We start from the raw sequence: 26,834 nt of genomic DNA on the forward strand, positions 1-26,834 counted from the left end.
GGTCCTGATGAATAGAGAGGGCCTGGTTGGGGATGTGAAGGTTGGAGGAAACCTCGGCTGCAGTGACCACGAGATGGTAGAGTTCAAGATCCTGTGTGGAAGGGGCAGAACACAAAGCAGGACCGTGACCCTGGATTTCAGGCGAGCCGACTTTGGCCTCTTCAAAGATCTACTTGGACAGATCTCATGGAATATGATTTTAGATGATAGAAGTTCCAATGAGAGCTGGTAAATTTTCAAGCACCACTTCCTTTAAACTCAGGATCAGTGCGTCCCACTGCACAAGAAAGGAGGAAAAGGTGGTAGGAGGACTCCATGGATGAGCAAGGATCTTCTGGGACAACTCGGGCAGAAAGCAGCCATCTGGGAGCTATCTCCAGTCCTGCGCACTTGGCCTCCAGAAGTGGGTCTGGGATGGTTAGTGACTTTCCACAGCATCTCTTGCAGTGCTGTGCCTAGTGTTGATATCAATATTATGACTACTGCTTGCACAGAATCAGGGCTGTCCCTCCAGCATTTCTTTCCTCACCTTCACCAATAGCTGTGGATGAGCAAAATCTTTAGAGGGACCACGGAAAGAACAGCTGACCCAGGCTGACCAAGGAGATATTCCATACCATATGACGTCAGCTCAGTAATATAAACTGGGGGAGAGGAGCAGGAAGGGGAGGCAAGATTAATTCCTGACCTTCCAAAAGCAACCATTACGCGTACGGAAGCCCTTCTTCTTGGGAGGTGGCCGAACATCGCTGCTGATGGGAAGTAGAGAGTAACAGCTTTATCTGCATTTGCTTTGCTTCCCACAAGTGTGACTTTGCTGTTTCTTTATTAAACTGCTTTTATCTCAACCCACGAGACTCCTATCTTATTTTCTCCCCTTCCCTGGTTTGCTGGGGAGCTGGGGGATAGAGCGGTGTGGTGGACACCTGGCATCCATCCAGGGTCAAACTACCTCAGCCTTTTTGGCACTCAACGTGGGGCAAGATAATAACAGTTTTACATTAAATGCATTGTAATTATAGTAAGCCATGTTTGGGAACATGATGCTACTAACACTGACTCTGTGCTGCGCTCTAACCTTGATAGCTTTGCTAAGTTGGCTGTATGATTTTGTGAAAAGGATGAAAGGGCCTGGGAACATGATGGCCCAAATAATAATTGTCAGTCTCATTCTATTACTGAAGGATTTACTGTGCTGTGGGAGCTATCTTGTGGAGGTCCTGGGGCAAAGCACCCGTTTCCCTTCAGCTCGGAATTATGTAGACAATTTTGTTATACAGACTTCCCAGGTCCTTAGTCACCCTTATATGAGAGTTTTAATATTACTAATTGATATGGCTGGTATATTACATTTTTTGTGGAATCTGGACTCATCTGGGTATCAGAGAGGAAAAATTTGGGATGGAAACATGTTAAAATGCCCCCTGAATGTCCCTGGGTGGCAGGGTGTGTGGATGAATTTGGGCAAATTCCTAGGACGGTTATCACCTCCTGTAACCTGGGATTTTACATCTGAGCAGACAAAAACCCCTGCTTTACTGGCACGCCACCTGATAGAAGGGTGTCTTGCCTACCCCAATGAGGCCCATGAGGTTCAGGAACTATACTGGAATCTAGCCTCTGCCTACCAAGCCGCACTCTAGTCCTCTCAGAGAACTATGGTTTAAGTAGAAACTCAATTTGTATCTGAGACCACCATGCTTGAGTCAGTCGCAGTCCAGTCCTCTCAGAGAGCTATGACCGAGGTGGAAATTCAACCTGTATCTGAGACCACCATGGTTGAGTCAGGGAATCAAACAACCACCACAGTGGTTGCCCCAGTAGTAAAAAAGAAAAAGTGGACAAGGAGATCAGGTCCATATCATCGATTAGTAAGGGCAGAAGAGGAGGAAGAGGAAAGGATAGAAGAAGAAGCTGGTCCTTCAGTAATGAGATCAGGAGAAGAAGTGAAAGAAATCGAAAAGGAAATAGAAACTACTCAGTCCCTCACCTCAACAGAACTTAGAGATATGCGAAAAGATTATGTTGAGGAAACCACAATCCAGAAAAACTTATCTACACAGGAAGGCAGATAAGCAGGCACATCTGTATTAGGCAGCGCTGGGAAAACACAGGGGAAAGCTCCTTCATATGTGCTTCGTTGTTAGTTCCAATTTTCAGGGTTTTTATATGGCTCAAACAAAATTATCACATTTGCCAACACAAGCATACATAAAATGTCCATCTATCGATTTAGCCCTTCGCCTTGATTGGTTCCCAACAAACACAAAATTTCCAAAATCACAGTGATTGGTCAAAAAAAGATATCAGTCCTTACAAAATCCTGCTCAGTGAGAATGACCTGGTATTTCATCATTCGACTTGCGAATAACCAATGTCCCCCCTTTTGCTCCAAGACTGTGGTTACCATATGTTGGACATAGACTATAATAGTCCTTCCCAAGGTCAGCTTTCTTGCTTCTTGGATCAGTGTGACAGTGGCAGATACTGCTCGGAGGCAAGAAGGCCATCCCTTGCTCAACAAGTCCAGTTGTTTGGAAAAATATCCCACTGGTCTCTTCCAGCTTCCTAGTTTCTGCATAAGAACTCCTAGAGTTGTTCATGAAGAAATAACTGAAAGTCTTTGGTTAAATCTGGAAAGCCTAAGGCTGAGGCTGTCATCAGAGCTATTTTTGAGCTTCTGCAAAGCTTCTTGCTTTTCTTTGCCCCATGTAAAAGGGGTAGATTTTGGGCTTCATATAATGATTTGGCTATAAGACCATAATCCATGATCCAGAGCCTGCACCATCCTGTCATTTCCAAAAATGCCCGCAACTCATGCACAGTGAGTGGTTCCAAAATAGCATAAATCGCTTCCTTTCCATTTGTCCCCAGCCTCTGTTCTCCTTTTGAAATTTCGAGGTCCAAATATATCACTGTTTATTGCTATTGGAGCTATTTCTTTTGATACCTTGTACCGATTTAATCCCAAAAAGTTTAAAAGTTCAATGGTTACATGTATGCAGGCTGACCTTTTCGTTGTGGTAATTAGTATGTCATCCATATATTGGAGAAGTAAATGCTCTGGTCTTGGTTTCACTGTCTTTTCATTAGTCCAAAGTTCCAGATCTTCTGCTAGTTTTCTTCCAAATATAGTCTGGCTGTTCTTGAATCCCCACGGTAGCCGTGTCCAAGTTTAACTGTATTTTGCATCCTGTTTGGGGCTTTCCCACTCAAAAGCAAATAATTTACTAATTTCCTTTTCCAAAGGCATACAAAAGAAAGCATCTTTTAAATCAAGCACTGTAAACCACTGATAATTTTCTCGCAGAGCTGTGAGTAAGGTGCATAGATTTGCTACAACTGTATGTATATCTTTCAAAATCTGATTTATGGGTCTCAAATCCTGAACTAACCTATACTCTCCATTCAGTTTTTGTACTGGTAAAATAGATCTATTATACTCTGACTCACATTCTTCTAGAATTTCATATTTCAGAAATTTTTCAATTAGTACTTTTAATTCTTATTATGCCACAGGTTTTATTGGCTATTTTCTCACCCTAACCGATTTTACTTTTTCTTTTATTTCAATCTTTAATGTTTGTGCCATTTGGGATCACTGCATTCTCCACTTCGGGAGGTAATTCTAGCACCTTTGGTTTTTCTTTTATCATCAATATTTTTCCTGTCTTTGATTCAGGTATTTTATGTAACAAGTCTCCGTTTTCAAAGACAATTTGTGCATTTAATTTAGACAAGTCCCTCCCCATGAGGGGTATGGGACATTCTGAAATATACAAAAATGCGTATGTTATCACTTTATTGCCAAAATGTAAATTTAGGGGTTGCAAAAATGGCTGATTTTCCTCTTTCCCTGTGGCTCCCACAATATTTGCAGTTTTACTTCCTATTGCTCCTCTACATGTATTTAAACCTGAATACATTACTCCAATGTTTATATTGGTTTCTCTTCTCAGGGTTTTGGTTTTTTTGGTTTTTTTTTTTTCTCTTTCTCACTTTATCTGGGTGCTCCTTATAGGAGTCAGTTGATTTTTTTCTCAGAGAATAAAATCAGAAGGTGAGAAAGCTATTTTCATGTGTACTGGTTCACTCTGTCTAACCCATTTCCTTAATGGGGCAATTATATGCTGTTTGACTTCAGAATTTAAGAGGATGTTTAAGGTGGTTATTTAATGAATACAGCATTGAGTTCTCTTGGACACCAATGAGGAAGGTTCTGTGTCACAGTCCTCATTTTTCCACGTTACTACTGTCTGGACAGGGCTGGGAGTCCTCCCTTGAACCAGAACTCCAGGATGCATCCTTGTCAGGTTTCTGGGTCCCTGTTCAGGTTCATATTAGGGAGCGGGTAAGTGAGAGAGGGTGTATATATAGGAACAGCTCTCCCCCCTTAAGGGTCAAATGATTAAGACACATTTTTGCTGCAGTGCATGGGGAGCAACGATTTTGAACCTTTTGTTTTTCTACTGTGAGTGACATTACGCGATTTGTTCATTCAGATTCTTTCTGCCGTTCAGATTTTTCTCCTAAATAAAAGAACAGATCTACATATGGGACTTTATCTCACTTTTCCTTGCTCTTATAAAACAACATTAATTGCAAGATAGTATTGTAACTTAGTATTCCATTCAGAGGCCACAATTCCTCATCATCCAGAGCATACATTGGCCACATATGATTGCAATATTCATGAAGCTGCTTTTTACACAAATCATTATTTATTTCTCTCCAGTGAGCAAAAAGGTAGCCCAAAGGATAGGTTTTTGGCACAGGGCCCTTATTGTTAGAATTTCCTCCCCAAAACGGGTTTGACCACTTAGATGCCATAGCCAAAAATTATGGTGTCCTTCAAACACAGACACTTAAAGGCACAGTTCAATATTTGTACACACGATTACAGTACTCTGTAAGTTGATCTTTACGAAAATCACCCTTAAATTCCTTCCATGGTGCTACCAGGCACCCAATGGGTGAATTCTCAAGTACTTTGTTTACAATTTAAAAAACCTTTTAGTTACAAGTAGTTTCTCAACAATCATTTCGTTCTTTCTCTTCGTTTCTGTTTCTCTCCAGTTGCACCCCTCACAGGATCACAGAACCGCAGATCAAAGCTCCGCACTCGCTTTGTGCTCAGTTGCAGGTCTCAATCACACACACACAGGCAGCTCACAACACAATATACAATAATATGCATATATATACAAAAAGCAATGTACAAAGCAAGATACAAACCAATGTACAAATCAATGTACAAACCAAAACCAAGAGGGACCTTACCATATGCTTATGTGGGCCCACTTATACCAATTACCAATACCAATACCAATGTCAACGCTGCGATCACTTTGTCCGACTTACGGGCTCCAATACCAATGCTAACCCTGCGATCGCTTTCGCGTTCAAATTACGGTTGGCGCCTAGGCTCCCAGTACCAATACCAATTCCAATACCAATACCAATATCAATACCAATATCAATACCAATACCAATACCAATACCAACACGAGGATCCTCTAGCCCAACCAAGTGGAACTTTTGCTCCGTCTTATTGTCAGGCTCCTTTGGGCTTTCCCTGGGCGCAACCAAGCGGGGTCTCCGACACAGCGACTTACAGGCTAGTTCACCAGGTTCTACCTGCAACCAATTAGAAGTGCCTTACCACTTTAGGGACCGTTGAGAAGAAGCTGTAAGGGTCGCAGGCGATGGTCCTCCCCGGGAATTCTTCCGTGCCGGCTGGAGTTCGATCAACATCCGATCCCGTCCAGTCTCACTCTCAACGTCCCATCTGGGTCCCCAAAACTGTTGACGGATCCGCAATTGCGAAAAACTTATCTACACAGGAATGCAGATAATCAGGCACTTTATTATGCAGCACTGGGAAAACACGGGGGATAGCTCCTCAATACATGCTTCCTTGTTAGTAACCATTTTCAGGGTTTTTATAAAGCTCAGACAAAATAATCACATTTGCCAACACAAGAATGCATAAAATGTCCATCTATCCATTTAGCCCTTCACTTTGATCAGTTCCCAACAAACACAAAATTTCCAAAATCACAATGATTGGTCAAAAAAAGATATCAGTCCCTTTGTTTTAGTAAAAGCTAAGGTAACAACCAAGGTAACCTAACCAATACATTTAACAGGGTCTTGTAGTTAAGGTAACAGCTAAGGAAACCTAATCAATACATTCACCAGGGTCTCCTAGCTAAGGAAACAGGTCCCTATCAGGTGTGGTATGTAACTCTTGCAGTTTGATCCTTATGTGATCCAAATGAATACTTACTTAATCAATAGGTGTTTGAGTTATTTGCAAGTGCTTAGCTAATTGACTGAACTATTACTAGGTGGTTAAAAAGTGCTTAACAACTGCTTGACTACTTATTGTGATAATAACTTGTTAATTAAAATAATTGTGTATCTGCAACAATTACAGTTGCCAGCCAGGTGAGAGAATTGGTGCCTGGCTGCTCAGATGTTGGGATAACGGGGCTGACAGTCAGCAATTGGAAGGTAGAGAAGCCCAACAGCTGGGATCTCTTGCTAGGGACCAGGGAATTGATAGAGGCATTGGAAAGAAGACCTCAATTTGCAGCCTCTGGAAACGGTTCCTCTCAAGTGTATGGGCAAGATACCCATTCCAGGAAGATCTTGTAAATGCCCGAGGAAAGTGGACTAGAGCAGATGAAGGCATCCAATACCTAAGGGAGTAAGCTGTGCTAGAAGTCATCTATGGTGATCTAGATAATGCTGAGGCCTCCACAGATCCAGATGATGTCAAGTGTACACAGGCCATGATGAGAAAAGTGATTCAGAGTGCCCCAGCTACATATTCTAATATCTTGGCAATGGTGTATCACCCAGACATGGATATACCAAAAGTGGAGAGAATATCTTCTTGGTTACAAAACTATGAAGAGAGTCTCGGCACCTCCTCACTAGTGTGGAATGATGGCCTGACTGTCAGAAATGCCCCAAGAATTCGGTCATCTACTGCCCCAACTAAGGGAAAAGGAAGTCCTAGACACAGGAATACACCACAAAATGAACAACTTTTAAGTTGGAAGCGTATGTATGTGAACTAAGGGGGAAGACAGCTGTTAGAAAAGGACCACCCAAGAGGACTGTTAGTATAGTACCTGACAGAACAAAAGAGTTCAATCAGCAATCTCCAAGACATAGAAGAACTACAACCACTTACTTCAATGCCAATGAGGAGACTTCAGGTCTACAATTGCAAGGATTAGATAGCAGATACTCTGATGAAGAACAGAAATAGAGGGTCCCTGCTTCCAGCAAGAATGAGGAAAGGGATGACCGAATCTACTGGACTGTGTGGGGTCGATGGCCTGGCACATCAAACCCACAAAGGTATAAAGCCTTAGTAGACACAGGGGCACAGTGTACATCGATGCCATCAACGTATAGAGGCACAGATTCTGTCTGGATCTTTGGAGCGACAGGGGGATGTGAAGAGTTATCTGTCTTAGAGGCTGAAGTGAGCATAAAAAAGAACAAATGGGAAAAACACCCCGTTGTGACTGGTCCAGAGGTCCCTTGTATTCTTGGCATAGATTAACTCAGGAGAGGGTACTTCAAAGACCCCAAGGGGTTTCGATGGACTCTCTAATTTATCTGGCCTATCAGAAGACCCTTTTTTTTGTGGGATTGCTGCAAGTTCAAGAGCAACAGGTACCAATTGCTACCAGGACGGTGCACCGGAGGCAATATCGCATGAACCAAGATTCCCGGGCTCCCATCAGTGAGTTGATTCATGAACTGGAGGCTCAAGGAGTAATTAGAAAAACTCATTCTTCATTTAATAGTCCCATATGGCCTGTGAAAAAATCTGATGGAGGGTGGAAGTTAACAGTAGACTATCATGGCCTGAATGAAGTGACACCACCACTGAGTGCTGCTGTACCAGATACGTACCAGACTGCACGGGGAATTACGCACCACTGTAGGTGAGCTATGAGAACCTGCTTTCTTGTAGCTCCCAGATGCAGTGGAGTAACTTCCACTGGCAGCCTGTATTTTTTCAATTGGAGCTGAGCAGGCCAAGTGTATGGCATTGGAGATAGCTTGAACAGAAAAGTAGCTGCAAATGTTGCACAGTGCTGGTTGATAGACTACATGGGGACCTACGTACCACTGTAGGTGGGGTCTGCGTGCCTGCTTTCTTGTAGCTTCCAGACGCAGTTACATAACTTCTACCGGCAGCCTGTATTTTTTCATTGGGAGCTGAGCAGTCCAAGTGCATGGGACTGGAGATAACTCCCATAGGAAAGCAGATGCAAAGGTGGCACAGTGCTAGTAGATAGGCTACCCGGTGATGTACTTACCACTGTAGGTGGGGTCTTCGTACCTGCTTTCTCGAACCTTCCAAGAGACTCTAATGTAATTTCTACCGGCAACCTGTATTTCAATTGAGAGCTGAGCTGGGAATGTATGCAGGATTGGAGATAGCTTCCACAGGAAAGCAGCAGCAGAGGTGGCACAGTGCTGGGTGATAGGTTACACGGTGACCTACTTACCACTGTAGGTGGGATCTGCGTATCTGCTTTCTTCTAGCTCCCAGAAACAGTGGTGTAGATTCTATCAGCAGCCTGTATTTATTCAATGGGAGCTGAGGAGACAAAGTGTGCGGGAGAGGTGATAGCTCCTACAGGAAAGGAGCTGCAAAGGTTGCACAGTGCTGGCTGATAGACCACACGAGGACCTACGTACCACTGTAGGTGGGGTCTGCATACCTGCTTTCTTGTAGATCCCAGACGCAGTGAAGTAACTTCCACCGACAGCCTGTATTTTTAAATGTGAGCTTTGCAGGTCAAATGCGCGGGATTCGAGATAGCTCCCAAACAAAAGTAGTTGCAAAGGTGGCATAGTGCGTGCTGATAGGCTACACGGGGATCTATACACTGCTGTAGGTCTGGTCTGCGTACCTGTTTTTCTGTAGCTCTTAGAGGCAGTGACGTAACTTCTAATGGCAGACTCATTTTTTCAATGGGAACTAAGCAGGCCAAATGTGTGACATTGCAGATAGTTCCCACAATAAAGCAGTTGCAAAGGTAGCACAGTGCTGGTTGATAGACTATACTAAGAACTATGTACTACTGTAGGTTTTATATGCGTATCTGCTTTCTTGTAGTTCCCAGACACAGTGGAGTAACTTCCACCAGCAGCCTGTATTTTTTCAATAGGACCTTTGGAGCTCAAATACGCGGGACTGTAGATACCTCCCACAGGAAAGCATCTGAGAAGGTGGCACAGTGCTGGCTGATAGACCATATGGGGACCTACGTACCACTGTAGATGGGGTCTGCGTACCTGCTTACTTATAGCTCCCAGACGCAGTGGCATAACTTCTACCAGCAACCTGTATTTCTTCAAAGGTAGCTGAGTAGGTCAAGTTCGTGGGATTCGAGATAGCTCCCAAAGAAAAGCAACTGCAAATGTGGAACAGTGCTTGCTGATAGACTATGCGGGTACCTAAGTATCACTGTAGGTAGGGTCTGCGTACCTGCTTTTTTGTAGCTCCCAGACACAGTGATGTAACTTCTACCGACAGCCTGTGTTTTCAATGGGAGCTGAGCAATCCAAGTGCGCGGGACTGGAGACAGCTTTAACAGGAAAGCAACTGTAAAAATGGTACAGTGCTGGCTGTTAAGTTACACAGGAACCTACGTACCACTGTAGGTGAGGTCTGCGTACCTTTTTTCTTGAAGCTCCCAGATGCAGAGACGTAACTTCTACCAGCAGCCTATATTTTTTCAATGGGAGCTGAGAAGGCCAAGTGTGCAGGATAGGTGATAGCTCCCACACAAAAGTAGCTGCAAAGGTGGCACAGTGCTGGCTGATAGGCTACATGGGGACCTACCTACCACTGCAGATGGGATCTACGTACCTGCTTTCTTGTACCTCCCAGATGCCGTGCTGCAAGTTCTACCGGCAGCATGTATTTCAAATGGGAGCTGAGCTGGGAATGTATGTGGGATTGGAGATAACTCCCACAGGACATCAGCTGCACAGGTGGAACAGTGTTTGCTGATAGGGCACACGGGGACCTACGTACCACTGTAGGTCAGGTCTGCGTACCTGCTTTCTTGTAGTTCACAGAGACAGTGGCGTAACTTCTACTGGCAGATTGTATTTTTTCAATGGGAGCTGAGCAGGCCAAGCGCGCGGCATTGGAGAAAACTCTTATAGGAAAGCAACTGCAAAGGTGACACAGTGCTGGCTAATACGTTGCACGTGGACCTACGTATCACTGTAGTTGGGGTCTGCGTGCCTGATTTCTTGCAGTTCCCAGAGACTGTGGTGTAACTTCAAACGACAACCTGTATTTCAAATGGTAGCTGAGAAGGCTATGTGTGCGGGATTGCAGATAGCTCCCACAGGAAAGCATCTGAAAATGTGACACAGTGCTGACTGATATGGTACACGGGGACATACTTACCACTGTAGTAGGGTCTGCATTCTCGTACCTCCCAGATGCCGTGCTGTAAGTTCTACCGGCAGCATGTATTTCAAATGGGAGCTGAGTTGGGAATGTATGCGGGATTGGAGATAGCTCCCACAGGAAAGCAGTTGCAAAGGTGTTATAGTGTTGGTTGAAAAACTTTGAACTAAGGGACTTGGGGGGTGGGGGGAGAAGCAAAACAGAACAAGCTGTCCCCTCTAGCTGGGAAACATGGCAGGACAGAGAACACAATTATAAGTGACCTTCATCTGCTCTCTGGGCTTAGATACAGAAGGCGTCTGACCACCCTGGGAAAGAGTCAAGCCAGGAAGGAACCTCCTGCAATTGCCCAGGGGAACCTGTGTGTTTGAGTAAGCCCATGGACTTCCTCTACACCAATGGACGCAGCCTGGTGAATAAGCAGGAGGAACTGGAGATGTGGGTTCAGATGTCGACTCTGACCTCATTGCGGTCACAGAGACGTGGTGGGACAGCTGCTATGACTGGAGTACAGCCATGGAAGATTATGTATTGTTCAGGAAAAACGGACTGACAAGGCATGGAGTTGGAGTGGCTCTGTGTGAGAGAGCAATAAATGTGTACTGAACTGTTCCTGGGTGGGATGAGAAGTGAGCAGAGTTCTTATGGAAAAAACTAATGGCCAGGGCAAGGCAGGTGATATTGTTGTAGAAGTCCACTACAGGCCACCTGATCAGGAGGAGGATGTGGATGAGGCCTTGTAGTGGGTCTGGGATGGTAGTGATTTTCCACAGCAGGTCCTGCAATGCTGTGCTTACTGTTGATATCAATATTATGACTACCGCTCACACAGCATCAGGGCTGTCCCTCCAGCATTCCTTCCCCCACCTTCACCAATAGCTGTGGGTGGGCATGATCTTGGGAGGGACTATGGCCAGGACAGCTGACCCAGGCTGACCAAGGAGATATTCCATACCATATGACGTCAGCTCAGTAATATAAACTGGGGGAGAGGAGCAGGAAGGGGAGTCGAGATTCATTTCTGGCCTTCCAAAAGCAACCGCTATGCGTACTGAAGCCCTGCTTCTCGGGAGGTGGCCGGACATCACTGCTGATGGGAAGTAGAGAGTAACAACTTTATCTGCTTTTGCTTTGCTTCCCGCGCGCGCGGCTTTGCTGCTTATTTATTAAACTACTTTTATCTCAACCCACGAGACTCCCATCTTATTTTCTCCCCTTACCTGGCTTGCTGAGGAGGTGGGGGATAAAGCAATGTGGTGGGCACCTGGCATCCAGCCAGGCTCAATCTACCACAGCCCTTCTACAAACAACTGTGAGCTGCCTCACGATCACAGTCCCTGATCCTCATGGGAGATTTCAACCACCTTGATATTTGCTTGGATAGCCCCAAGGTCAAGCACACGCAGTACAGGAGGTTCCTACAGATTGTTGTCGACAACTTCCTGTTGATCGAGGAACCAACAAGGAGGGGGTATGCTGCTGGATCTGGTACTGACAAATAGAGAGGGCCTGGTTGGGGATGTGAAGGTTGGAGGCAACCTCGGCTGCAGTGACCACGAGATGGTAGAGTTCAAGATCCCATGTCGAAGGGGGAGAACACAAAGCAGGACCGTGACCCTGGATTTCAGGCGAGTCGACTTTGGCCTCTTCAAAGATCTACTTGGATGAATCTCATGGGATATGATTCTAGATGGTAGAAGTGCCAATGAGAGCTGGTAAATCTTCAAGCATCACTTCCTTTAAACTCAGGATCAGCGTGTCTCAATGCGCAAGAAAGGAGGAAAAAGAGGTAGGAGGCCTCCATGGATGAGCAAGGATCTGCTGGGACAACTCAGGCAGAAAGCAGCCATCTATGAGAGGTGGAAACAGGGGCTGGCTTCTTGGGAAGAGTATAGGAACATTGTCCAAGGCATGCAGGGGTGCAAGTAGGAAGGCTAGAGCCCTTCTAGAATTGAATTTAGCCAGGGATGTTAAAGACAGTAATAAGGCATTTTTCAAGTACATCAGCAGCAGAAGGATGGTGAGGGGTAATGTGGTCCGGCTGCTGAACACAGAGGATGCCTTGGTGTCCGAGGATGCAGAGAAGACTGAAGTACTGGATGTCTTCTTTGCTTCAGTCTTTATGGCCAAGGCTGACCCTCGGGAAGCCCAGTCCGGCAAGGATAACAGGATGGCCAGGACAGCAGAGGACTTACCCTAGGTGGAAGAGGAAGAGGTTAAAGACTTGTTGGAGAAGATTAAGGCTCATAAGTAAATGGATTCTCATGGGATGCATCCTAGAGTGGTGAGAGAGCATACTGATGTGATTGCTAAGCCTCTCTTCATCATTTTTGAACAATCATGGAGGACAGGTGAGGTGCCCGAGGAATGGAAAAAGACCAATGTCACATCAATCTTCAAAAAGGGCAGGAAGGACGACCCAGGAAACTACAGGCCAGTCAGCCTCACCTCCACCCCTGGAAAAGTGATGGAACAACTCATCTTGAATGTTATCACTGAACATATGAAGGATAAGATGATAATAAGAGGGAGTCAACATGGCTTCACCAAGGGGAAATCCAGTTTGCCTAACCTAATATCCTTCTATGAGTGCATAACCGACTTGCTAGATGAGGGGAGAGCAGCAGATGTCATCTACCTTGACTTCAGCAAGGCTTTTGACACTGTCTCCCACCACATCCTCATTAGAAAGCTCAGGCAGTGTGGCTTGGATGAGTGGACAGTGAGGTGGATCGAGAGCTGGCTGAATGACAGAGGCCAGAGGGTGGTGATCACTGGCACGGAGTCGAGTTGGAGGCCTGTGGCCAGTGGAGTTCCACAGGGATCGATTCTGGGGACAGTCTTGTTCAACATCTTCATCAACGACCTGGATGAGGGGATAGAGTGTACCCTCAGCAAGTTCCCTGATGACACCAAACTGGGAGGACTGGCTGATTGTCCAGAAGGCTGTGCTACCATTCAGCGGGATCTTGACCGGTTTGAGAGTTGGGCAGAAAGGAACCTCTTGAGGTTCAACAAGGACAAGTGCAGAGTCCTGCATCTGGGAAGGAACAACCCCATGCACCAGTACAGACTGGGGGTCGAACTGCTGAAGAGCAGCTCTGCAGAGAGAGACCTGGGAGTTCTGATTGATAATAAACTAAATATGAGCCAGCAATGTGCCCTCGTGGCCGAGAAGGTCAATGGCATTCTGGGATGCATCAAGAAGAGTGTGACCAGGAGGTAGAGGGAGATTCTTCTTCCCGTCTACTGTGCCCTGGTGAGGCCTCATCTGGAGTACTGTGTCCAGTTCTGGGCTCCTCAGCTCAAGAGGGACAGGGAACTGCTGGAGAGAGTCAAGATGATCAAGGGTATGGAACATCTTTCACACGAGGAGAGACTGTGGGAACTGGGGCTATTTAGTCTGGAGAAGGGGAGATTGAGGGGTGGTCTTATTAACATTTATAAATATCTAAAGGGTAGGTGTCAGGAGGTTGGGACATCCCTCTTTTCTATAGTAGATAGTAACAGCACAAGGGGTAATAGGATGAAACTGGAACATAAAAAGTTTGATTTAAACATAAGAAAAACTATTTCACCATGAGAGTGACGGAGCAGTGGAACAGCTTGCTCAGGGGGACTGTGGAGTCTCCTTCCTTGGAGGTCTTTGAGACCCGCGTGGACATGTTTATATGCAACCTGATCTAGGTGAATCTACTTCTGAAGAAAGGTTGGACTAGATGATCTCTAAAGGTCCCTTCCAACCCCTAACATTCTATGATTCTATGATTCTATCATCAACTACACGGATACCTACTTACTATTTTAGGTGCAGTGTGAGTACCTTCTTTCTTGTAGCTCCCAGACTCTGTGGCGTAACTTCTAACGGCAGTCTGTATTTTCAAGGGGAGCTGAGCAGGCCTGGTGGGCGGGATTGGAGATAGCTCCCACAGGAAAGAAGCAGCAAAGTTGGAACAGTGCTGGCTTATAGGCTAGATGGGGAACAACGTACAACTGTTGGTGGGGTTTGCATACCTGCTTTCTTGTAGCTCCTAGATGCAGTGGCATAACTTCTACCGGCAGCCTGTATTTTCAATGGGAGCTGAGGAGGCCAAGTGCACGGGATTGGAATTAACTCCCACAGGAAAGCAGCTACAAAAGTGGTAAAGTGGTGGCTGATACGCTACCTGGGGTCCTAATTATCACTGTAAGTTCAGTCTTCTTACCTGCTTTCTTGTAGCTCCCAGACACAGTGGTGTAACATATTCCGGCAGCCTGTTTTTTTTCAATGTGAGCTGAGCAGGCCAAATGTGCGGGGTTGATGATAGCTCCTACAGGAAAGCAGTTTCAAAGGTGGCAGGGTTCTGACTGATAGGCTACATGGGGACCTATGTACCACTGTAGGTGGGGTCTGCGTACCTCCTTTCTTGTAGCTTGCAGACGCAGTGACGTAACTTGTACCGACAACCTGTATTTTCAATGGGAGATGAGCAGGCCAAGTGCGTGAAACTGGAGATAGCTCCCAAAGGAAAGCAGTTGCAAAAGTGGAACAGTGCTGACTGGTAGGATATACAGGGACCTACATACCACTGTAGGTGGGATCTGCGTACCTGTTTTCTTGTAGCTCCCACACGCAGTGGCATAAGTTATACTGGCAAGCTTTACTTTTTCAATTGGAATTGAGCAGGCAATGTGCATGGGATTGGAGATAGGTCCCAAAGGAAAGCCGTTGCAAAGTAGGCACAGTGCTGGCTGAGAGGCTACACGGAAATCTACCTACCACTGTAGGTGGGGTCTGTATACCTCTTTTCTTGTAGCTCCCAGTCGCAGTGGTGTAACTTCAACCGACAGCCTGTATTTCAAACGGGAACTGAGCATGCCAAGTGTGCAGGATTGGAGAGAGCTCCCACAGGAAAAAAGCTGTAAAGGTGGAGCAGTGCTGACTGATAGTCTACACGGGGACGTACGTACCACTGTAGGTGGGGTCTGCGTACCTGCTTTTCTTTAGCTCCCAGACGCCGTGATGTAACTTTTACCAGCAGTCCGTATTTCAAATGTGAACTGAGCAGGCTAAGTGTGCAGAACTGCAGATAACTCTCACAGGAAAGCATTTGCAAAGGTAACACACTGCTGGCAGATAGGCTACACAAGAACTTACGTACCACTGTAGGTATGCTGTGTCTACATGCTTTCTTTTAGCTCCCAGGCGCAGTGGCATAATTTCTACCGTCAGTCTGTATTTCAAATGAGAGCTTAGCAGGCCAAGTGTGCGGGTTTGGACATGACTCCCACAGGAAAGCAGCTGCAAAAATGACACAGTGCTGGAAGATCGACTACATGGGGATCTATGTACCACTGTATGTGGGATCTGCGTTCCTGCTTTCTTTTAACTACCAGAGGCAGTGGCGTAACTTCTACCAGCAGCTTTTTTTTTTTAATGGGAGTTGAGCAGGCCAATTGTGTGGGATTGGAGATAGCTCCCACAGAAAAGCAGCTGCAAAAGTAGAACAGTGCTGTCTGATAGGTTACACGGGAATCAACGAACCACTGTAGGTGGGGGCTACATATGTGCCTTCTTGTTGCTTCCAGATGCAGTGGCGTAACTTCTACCAGCTGCTTGTATTTTCAATGGCAGCTGAGCAGGCCAAGTGCACGGGAAAAAGGTAGTTCCCACAGGACAGCAGGGGGAAAGGTTTCACACTGCTGACTGATAGGCTACCCGAAGATTTACGTACCCCTGTAGGTGGGGTCTGAATACCGGCTTTCATGTAGCTCCCAGAGGCAGTGGCGTAAATTCTACCGACAGCCTGTTTTTTTTCAGTGAGAGTTGAGCAGGCCAATTTCTCAGGATTAGAGATAGCTCTCACAAGAAAGCAGCGGCAAAGTTGGTACAGTGCTGACTGATAGACTACACGGAGACCTACGTACCTCTGTAGGTGGGGTCTGCGTACCTGCTTTCTTGTAGCTCCCAGACACAGTGACATAACTTGTACCGGTAGCCAGTATTTTTTCAATGGGACCTGAGGAGGCCAAGTGCGCAGGAAAGATATAGCTCCCCCAGGAAAACAGTTTACAGATGTTGCACAGTGCTGGCTGTTAGGTTACACGGGGATCTACGTACCACTGTAGGTGGGATCTGCTTATCTTCTTTCTTTTAGCTCCCAGAGGCAGTGATGTAACATCTAACGGCAGCCTTTATTTTTCAATGGGAACTGAGCAGGCAAAGTGCGTGGGGTTGGAGATAGCTCACACGGGAAAGCAACTAAAAAGGTGGAAAAGTGCTGATTGATAAGCTACACGGGGAACTACATACTCTGTAGGTGGGATCTGCGTACCTGCTTACTTGTAGCTCTTAGACGCAGTGACGTAGCTTCAACCGGTAGCCGGTGTTTTTTCAATTTAATTTTAGCAGGCCAAATGTGCAAGAAAGACATAGCTCAACCAGGAAAGCAGCTGTAAAGATTAAACAGTGCTGGCTGATAGGCTACACGGGGACCTACGTTCCACTGTAGATAGAGTCTGCATACCTGCTTTCATGTAGCTCCCAGTAGCAGTGGTGTAACATTTACCGACAGCCTGTCTTTTCAATGGGAGATTACCAGGCCAAGCACACTCTATTGGAAATAGCACCCACACGAAAAATAGGTGCAAAGTTTGCATAGTGCTGGATGATAGGCTTCACGGGGATTTACGTACCACTTAAAGTGGGGTCTGCATACCTGCTTTCTTGTAGCTCCCAGACGCAGTAGAGTAACATCTACAATTAGTCTATATTTTTAAAGAAAGATGAGCAGGCCAAGTGCACGGGATTGGGGCTAGCTCCCAAAGGAAAGCAGGAGCAGAAATGGCACCGTGCTGACTGACAGACTACACAAGGACCTACATACCACTGTAGGTGATGTCTGCGTATCTGCTTTCTTTTAGCTCCCAGAGGCTGTGGCATAACTTTTAATAGCAGGCTTTATTTTAAATGGGAACTGAGCAGGTCAATTTCAGATATTACCCACAGGAAAGCAGCTGCAACAGTGACACATTGCTAGCTGATATGCTACACGGGGACCTACATACCACTAAAAGTGCGGTCTGTGTATCTCTTTTCCTGTAGCTCCCAGACGCAGTGGCGTAACTTCTACTGGCAGCCTGTATTTTCAGGGGGAGCTTAGCAGGTCAAGTGCGCAGGATTGGAGATAGCTCCCACAGGAAAGCAGCTGCAAGCGTCGCACAGTGCTGACTGATAGGCTACACGGGGACCTACGTTCCACTGAAAGTTGTATCTGCATACCTGCTTTCTTGTAGCTTGCAGAACCATTGGAGTAACTTCTACCGACAGCGTATACTTTTTCAATGGGAGTTGAGCAGGCCAATGACGCGGGATTGGAAGTAGCTCCCACAAGAAAGCAGCTGCAAAGGTGGCACAGTACTGACTAATAGACTACATGGGAATCTACGTACCACTGTAGGTTGGCTCTGCGTACCTGCTTCTTTTAGCTCCCAGACGTAGTGACGTAACTTCTACCGGCAGCCTGTATTTTCAATGGGAGCTTAGCAGGCCAAGTGCACATGATTTAAGATAGTTCCCACAGGAAAGCAGCTGCAAAGGTGGCACAGTACTGACTAATAGTCTACATGGGGACCTACGTACCACTGTAGTTGGGGTCTGCATACCTTCTTTCATGTAGCTCCCAGACACAGTGGCATAACTTCTACCTACATACAGTATTTTCAAGGGGAGCTGAGCAGGCCAAATGCGCGTGGTTGGAGATAGCTCCCACAGGAAAGCAGCTGCAAAGGTGACACAGTGCTGGCTGATAGGTTACAGAGAGAACTACTTACCACTGTTGGTGATGTCTGCGTACCTTCTTGTAATTCTCAGATGCAGAGACGTAAAGTCTCTGAGAGTCCCACGTTGGGCGCCATTTGCCGCGTAGTTTTTGGCTCTTGCCCTAAGAAAACCAGCTCGAAGCCTAAAAAATCAACTCGAAGCCTAAAAAAAACAGCTCGAAGCCTAAAAAAACAGCTCTAAGCCTACTTCATGCGACTCAGCCTAGGTTCCAATTCTCAACTGGGTGGGAATAAATCCAGTCCTACTCAGTGTGAGTGATAGCAGGAATCCTCACTTTATTAAAAGCAGACTCTAAATTATATACACTGCAGGCTTCAAGCTAGCTCAGCAACAGCAGCTAATAGGTTACATTTTCATGTTCATCCTACTTGCGGTTTCTGCGATAAGCAAGCTCCCTGATATTTTCATATCTTGTTTTTCCTCGAAGTTGTTTATACTCTTTAGCCAAGAACAGTCCAAACTTGAGGGAATACAAAGCATCCTGCTGTCTATGTGACAACAACTGCTTTAACCATGACTCTGACTCTGGTCATGATTGTGCATCAAATCTATACAACTAGAGCCCAGGCTGCCGTGCCCCAACGGACCTAGCATTATACCCCATGTCCATACTCCCACATTTTTTCTCTACAAAAGGTGAAACAGTGCTGGCTGATAGGCTACATGAGGACCTACGTACCACTGTAGGTGGGGTCTACGTACCTGCTTTCTTGTAGCTCCACGATGCAGAGATGTAACTTCTACCGGCAGCCTATATTTTAAATTGGAGCTGAGCATGTCAATTGTGTGGGATTGGGCATAGCTCCAACAGGAAAGCAGCTGTAAAGGGTGCACAGTACTGGCTGATAAGCTACATGGGGACCTACGTACCACTGTAGGTGGGGTCTGTGCACCTGCTTTCTTGTAATTCCGAGATGCAGAGGCGTAACATCCATCAACAGCCTGTATTTTTTCAAAGTGAGTCGAGCAGGCCAATTGTTCCGGAAAGAGATATCTCCAACAGGAAATCAGCTCAGAAGGTGGCACAGTTCTGGCTGATAGGCTACACCGGGACCTACGTAGCACTGTCAGTGGGCTCTGCGTTTTTTGCTTTCTTGTAGCTCCCAGCGTCAGTGGCGTAACTTTTACTGGTATCCTGTATTTTTTCAATGGGAACTGAGCAGGCCAAGTGCGTGGGATTGGAGATAGTTCCCACAGGAAAGCAGCTGCATAGGTGACACAGTGCTGACTGATTGACTACATGGGGATCTACGTTCCACTGTAGGTGCGGTCTGCATACCTACTTTCTTGTAGCTCCTAGAAGCAGTGATGTAACTTCTACTGGCTAACTGTATGTTCAATAGGAGATGAGCAGGCCAGATGCGGAGGACTGGAGATGGCTCCCAGAGGAAAAACCTGCAAGGGGGGGCACAGTGATGGCTGATAGGCTAAATGGAGACCTGCGTATCACTGAAGGTGGGATCTGAGTACCTGCATTCTTGTATTTCCAAGAGGCAGTGACGTAACTTCTACCTACTTTCTTGTAGCTCCTATAAGCAGTGGTGTAATTTCTACTGGCAGCGGATATTTTCAATAGGAGCTAAGCAGGCGAAATGCATGAGACTGGAGATAGCACCCACAGGAAAGCAGCTGCAAAGGTGGCAAAGTGCTGGCTGTTAGGCTACAATGGGATCAACCTTCCACTGTAGGTGGGGTCTGTGTACGTGCTTTCTCGTAGCTTCCAGAGACAGTTGCGTAACTTCTAACTGCAGCCTGTATTTTCAATGGGAGCTTAGCAGGCCAAGATAACTCCCATAGGAGAGCAGAGGTAAAGGTGACACAGTGCTTGCTTATAGGCTACACGAAAACCTACATATCACTGTAGGTGAGATCTGCCTAAATCCTTTCTGATACCTCTCAGATGCAATGGCGTAACTTCCACCAATAGCCTTTAGTTTTTAATGAGAGCTAAGCAGTCCAAGTGCGTGAGATGTGAGATAGCTCCCAGAGGAAAACAGCTGAAAAGGTGGCACAGTGCTGGATGATAAGCTACACTGTGACCTACGTACCACTGCAGGTGGGGTCGGTGTACCTACTTTCTTGTAGCTCTGAGATGCAGAGGCGTAACTTCCATCGACAGCCTGTATTTTCAATGGGTGATTAGTAGGCCAAGTGCATGGGATTGGAATAAACTACCACAGGAAACCAACTGAAAAGGTAGCACATTGCTGGCTGATAGGCTACATGGGTGTTGCAAATACACAATTATTTTAGTAAACAACTTATCATCACAATGATGTCAAGCACTTGTCAAGTACTTCTTAACCTGCTAGTAATAGTTCAATCAATTAGCTAAGCACTTGCAAATAACTCAAACACCTGTTGATTAAGTAAGTATTCATTTGAATCACATAAGGATCAAACTGCAAGAGTTACAAACCACACCTGATAGGGGCCTTTTTTCTTAGCAATGAGACCCTGTGAATGTATTTGTTAGGTTACCTTAGTGTTTACGTTAGCCACGAGACCCTGGGAAATGTCTTTGTTAGGTTACCTTTGCTGTTACCTTAACTACAAGACCCTGGAAAATGTATTCCTTAGGTTACCTTGGCTGTTACCTTAGTTGTTATTAAAACAAAGGGACTGATATCTTGTTTTGACCAATCACTGTGATTTTGGAAATTTTGTGTTTGTTGGGAACCAATCAAGGTGAAGGGCTAAATTGATAGATGGACATTTTATGCATGCTTGTGTTGGCAAATGTGATTCTTTTGTTTGAGCTGTATAAAAACCCTGAAAATGGTAATTAACAACGAAGCACTTATGGAGGAGCTATCCCCTGTATTTTCCCAGCGCTGCATAATAAAGAAGTGCCTGCTTATCTACATTCCTGTGTAGATAAGTTTTTCGCGATGCGAATCTGTCAACATTTTTGGCGACCCAGTTGATACCACTGTAGTTGGGGTCTACGTACCTGCTTTCTTGTAGCTCGACGATACAGAGGTTGTAACTTCTACCGACAGCCTGTATTTTCAATGGGATTTTAGCAGGTCAAGTGCGCGGGACTGGAGATAGCTCCCACAGGAAAGCAGCTGCAAAGGTGACACAGTGCTGGCTGATAGGGTACACGGGGACCTTACTACAACTGTAGACTAGCTCTGCATACCTACTTTCTTTTAGCTACCAGACACAGTGGCGTAACTTCTACCGACAGCCTGTATTTTCAATGTGAGCTGAGCAGGCAGAGTGCACGAGTCTGGAGATAGCTCCCACATAAACGTAAGTGTAAAGGTGGCACAATGTTAGCTGATAGATTATATGGGGACAAAAGTACAACTGTCTGTGGGTTCTGCGTACCTGCCTTCTTGTAGCTTGCAGACTCAGAGGCATAACTTCCATTGACAGTCTGTATTTTCAATGAGAGCGGAGCAGAAGAAGTGCACGGGATTGGAGATAGCTCCCACAGGAAAGCAGCTGCAACGGTGACACAGTGTTGGTTGATAGACTGTCCAAGTTTTAGCCATGATAGAGTTAATTCTCGTGAGGAACCAGGAAAGGGTACAGCCTGAACAGCTAACCCAGACTTGCCAGCAAGTATTCGATACCATCCTAATGTCAGGCCTGGTATATAGGTTGAGGCTAGCCTGAAGAAGTTCTCTTCCGGGGTCACGAGCTCTCAGTCGTCGGTCTGGAGCCGTCGCTTAGGTCGGGTCCCGGGTGGTGAGCAACTCCGCAGTTTTCTTTGTAATATACCTTTTTGTTTGTCATAGTTGTTCGTCCTCAATTTTCACTAGTATATTGTTCTTATTTGAAGTTACGCGGGTTCTTATACTTTTTTTCTCCCTCTCCGATCCCCTCCGCATTCCCCCTTTGCTCCGGCTGGGAAAAACCACGACATTAATTGGTACCCAACGTGAGACCTGTGAGGTTGAAATAGAACAGAGTGGGTTTAAACTCCTTGTGTACACTCCTGACACTAACTGATTGCTGAGCACAATGTTGGTTGATATGCTCGTATGGTAGTACTACATGTTCTCTTATCTACATCATGTATGTCCTGTGATAGTGTTTCTCGTCTGTGGAAAATGTATGAAAATTATCATGCTACTGCACTGGATGGGATTTGCTTATGATATGATTTTGTCAGGGGTTATTAAGTTGGGTTGGAATGTGTACATGGCTTTTTTGTCTCTTCCACATTTTCTCCTAGAACTTAATAATGGCACTCAATTTATGGGAAAAACTGACATGTTTCATTCCTCCCACTATGTCACTTACCCTCATTTATTCAAGGTGCTTCTAATGGATTCTAACAATAATACTTGGAACGTTCTAATTACCATGTTTGTATTATTTTCCCTTGTTTGCACCTTGGCTTGGATTTAAAATTTTTTTTTGAGAACTGTGAGGAGGGGCATACAGAATATGAGCAGGTGTCCAAGGAGCTTTTTACCTGTAAAGATTTGGAGAACACACACAACTCAGCTGTGCCAGAACCAGTTGCTGTTCCTACTCCAGTAGTGGATGTCCCTGTTGCAGCTGTGAACACTCATACCCAGACTGCTGACACTGTTGCTGTTATCACTGTGGACACTCATACCAAGACGGTGGATATTGTTGCTGTGTCCACTCAAACTCAGACTGCTGCTGCTACAACTGTGGATGCTCAAACTGAGGCAACTGATACAATTGCTGTTGAATCAGAGTATCAGTTCACAGCACTAGCGATGAAGATGAACAAGGGATATCATACAGGGAAGAAGAGTTTGAGCCAGAGATAATCAGACGGTCCTTGTCCCTGAGTGAACTGTGAGACTTGCGGAAAGATTACAGGCGTCGCCCAGGTGAGCACATTATCACCTGGATGCTCGGATGCTGGGAAAATGGAGCCCACAGTTTGGACTTAAAGAGCAAGGAAGGCAGGCAATTGGGCTCCTTGTCCTGGGACGGGGGCATTGATAAGGCGATGGGAAGACCATCACAAACCCTCAGCTTCTGGAGACGACTTCTTTTGGGTGTGAAGGAAAGATACCCCTCCAAGGAAGATATTACAAGCCCCCCAAGTAAGTGGACCACCATGGAGAAAGGCATTCAATATTTGAGGGAGTTAGCTGTGCTGGAGATTATTTATAATGACTATTTTGCCAGAGACCCAGATGAAGTTCAATGCACACGAGTTATGTGGCGAAAGTTCCTATGAAGTGCACCACCAAAGTATGCCAGTTCGTTGGCAGTTGTCTCCTGGAATGAAGATGAGAGGCAAACAGTGGAACAACTAGCTGCTCAAATTCGACTGTTGTTTCAAGTGTAGAAAAAATGTCACGGAAGACTGACGAATTTGTGTCTCGCTCTCCACCTGCCAGTACTCCAGCTGTTAAGAATAAGCGTCCCAGTGCTCAAGAGCAGGAACGTAAGGAGTATACAGCCCAGGATGTTTCACGGTCCCATCCACAAGACCAAGGAGAGAATATGAGCAAGAGGGATAGCTCACCTACCCCATCTACTCGAAGATCACCCACTCCAAAAGCATAGGCACAGGAGTTGCGGAAAGGAAGGGTTAAAAGAAGCAACTATCCTTGGAGGAATGCTGCTCCAGTTTCCAGTGAGCAACCCCCTAGACAAGATAGGAGGGTTGATTTCAATTTTGATTCCCTTGAGGGGACCTCTGGTGTCTCCTGGTAAACAGTAAATGATGTCCAGTATTAGGGGGGCCCTGCCTCCAGCCAGGTGGAGGAAAGGGATAATCAGGTTTATTGGACTGTGTGGATTCCTTGGTCTGGCACATCAGATCCACAAGAATACAAGGCTTTAGTGGATACCGGTGCACAATGTACTCCGATGCCATCAAATTTTAAAGGGACAGAATCCATTTGTATTTCTGGAGTGACAGGGGGATCTCAACAGCTATCTGTATTAGAAGCTGAAGCGAGTCTGACTGGCACAAATTGGCACAAGCGTCCCATTGCGACAGGCCCTGAAGCTCCATGCATTTTAGGCATAGATTATCTTAAGAGAGGGTATTTTAAGGACCCAAGAGGATACAGGTGTGGCTGCAGTGGAGGCAGAAGAGCCTGAACAATTATTCAACATGCCCGGCCTTTCAGAGGACTCTTCTGTTGTGGGCTTGCTAAAGGTTGAGGAGCAACAGGTACCAATTGCAACCACAACAGTGCACCGTCGGCAATACTGCACCAACAGAGACTCTGTGATTCCCATTCATAAGTTGATTCGCCAATTGGAGAGCCAAGGGATGATCAGCAAAACTCACTCACCCTTTAACAACCCTATATGGCTGGTACAAAAGTCTACTGCAGAGTGGAGACTGACAGTAGACTATCAAGGCCTGAATGAAGTCCCGTCACCACTGAGCGCGGCTGTGCCACACATGTTGGAACTCCAATACGAATTGGAGCCCGAGACAGCCAAATGTTATGCCACCATTGATATTGCCAATGCATTCTTCTCAATCCCTTTAGAAGAAGAGTGCAGGCCTCATTTTGCTTTCACTTGGAGAGGGGTACAGGATACTTGGAATTGACTGCCCCAGGGGTGGAAACATAGCCCCACCATTTGCCATGGACTGATCCAGGCCACACTGGAGGAGGGTGAGGCCCCAGAACATCTGCAATACATTGATGATATTGTGGTGTGGGGTGACTCAGCAGTGGAAGTCCTTGATAAAGGAAAGAAAATAATTCAAATTCTTCTAAAGGCTGACTTTGCCATTAAACACAGGAAAGTCAAAGGACCTGCAGAGGAGATCCAGTTTTTCGGAGTAAAATGGCAGGATGGACGTCGTCATATTCCAATAGAGGTGCAAAAGAAGATTGCGGCCATGTCTCCACCAACTAACAAAAAGGAAACAAAAGCTTTCTTAGGTGTTGTGGGTTTTTGGAGAATGCATATTCCAAATTCCAGTATGATTGTTAGCCCCCTCTACTATGTGACACAAAAGAAGAATGATTTTGAATGGAGTCCTGAGCAGCAACAAGGTTTTGAACAAATTAAATGGGAGATTGTTCATGCGATGGCGCTTGGGCCATTCCGGACAGGACCAGATGTTAAAAATGTGCTCTACACTGCAGCTGGGGAGAATGGCCTTACTTGGAGTCTTTGGCAGAGAGCACCTGGGGAGGGTCGAGGCCGAGGCCGACCCCTCAGGTTTTGGAGTCGGGGATACAGAGGATCCGAAGCCCGATACACTCCAACCGAGAAGGAGATAGTGGCAGCATATGGAGGAGTTCAAGCTGCATCAGAAGTGATTGGCACAGAAACACAACTCTTCCTAGCACCTCAACTGCAAGTGCTGGGCTGGATGTTCAAGGGGAAGGCATTCCCTACGCATCATGCAACTGATGCTACATGGAGTGAGTGGATCGCACTGATCACACAGCAAGCTTGCATAGGGAAGCCTAGTTGCCCTGGGATTCTGGAGGTGATCACTAACTGGCCAGAGTGCAAAGATGGTGAAATATCACCAGAGAAGGTTACACGTATTGACGAGGCCCCATCGTATGATGAACTGCCAGAAGATGAGAAGCGGTGTGTCCTGTTTACCGATGGGTCCTGCTGCATTGTGGGAAGGCATTGGAGATGGAAGGCAGCTGTATGGAATCCCCTATGCAATATTTCAGAAGCTGCAGAAGGAGAGGGTAAATCCAGTCAGTTTGCAGAGGTAAAAGCCATCCAGTTGGCTTTAGACATTGTTGAACGGGAAAAATGGCCAAGGATCTACCTCTCCACTGATTCGTGGATGGTGGCAAATGCTCTGTGGGGATGGCTACAGCAATGGAGACAAAACAACTGGCAACGATGGGGAAAACTCGTCTGTGCTACTCCTCTATGGCAGGACATTGCTACTCGAAAGGAGAAACTAGTTGTGAAGGTGCGCCATGTAGATGCTCACATATCCAGAAAGCAGGCACGGAAGAACATTTGCATAACACGCAAGTTGACAAGGCTGCAAAGATTTCTCAGATAGATCTGGATTGGCAACATAAGAGGGAGTTATTTTTAGCTTGATGGGCCCATGATACCTCAGGTCATCAAGGCAGAGATGCTACCTATAAATTGGCTCGTGATCGAGGGGTGGACTTAACCTTGGACACTATTGCACAGGTTATCCATGAGTGTGAGACGTGTTCTACAATTAAACAAGCCAAATGGTTGAAGCCCATATGGTATGGAGGACGATGGCAGAAATATAAATACGGAGAGGCCTGGCAGATTGATTACATCACACTGCCACAGAGTCGTCAAGCAAACGTCATGTCCTCATAATGGTGGAGGCAAGCACAGGATGGTTGGAAACATATCCTGTGGCTCATGCCACCGCCCGGAACACTATTCAGGGCCTTGAAAGGAAAGTCCTCTGGCGACATGGCACCCCAGAAAGAATTGAGTCAGACAATGGGACACACTTCAGAAATAACCTCATAGATGCCTGGGCCAAAGAGCATGGCATTGAATGGGTTTATCATATTCCCTATCTTGCACCAGCCTCAGGAAAAGTTGAGAGATTCAATGGGTTCTTGAAAACCACACTGAAAGCAATGGGAGGTGGAACTT

Source organism: Colius striatus, chromosome W (genome assembly GCF_028858725.1).
Source record: "Colius striatus isolate bColStr4 chromosome W, bColStr4.1.hap1, whole genome shotgun sequence".
NCBI classification, from domain to species: domain Eukaryota; kingdom Metazoa; phylum Chordata; class Aves; order Coliiformes; family Coliidae; genus Colius; species Colius striatus.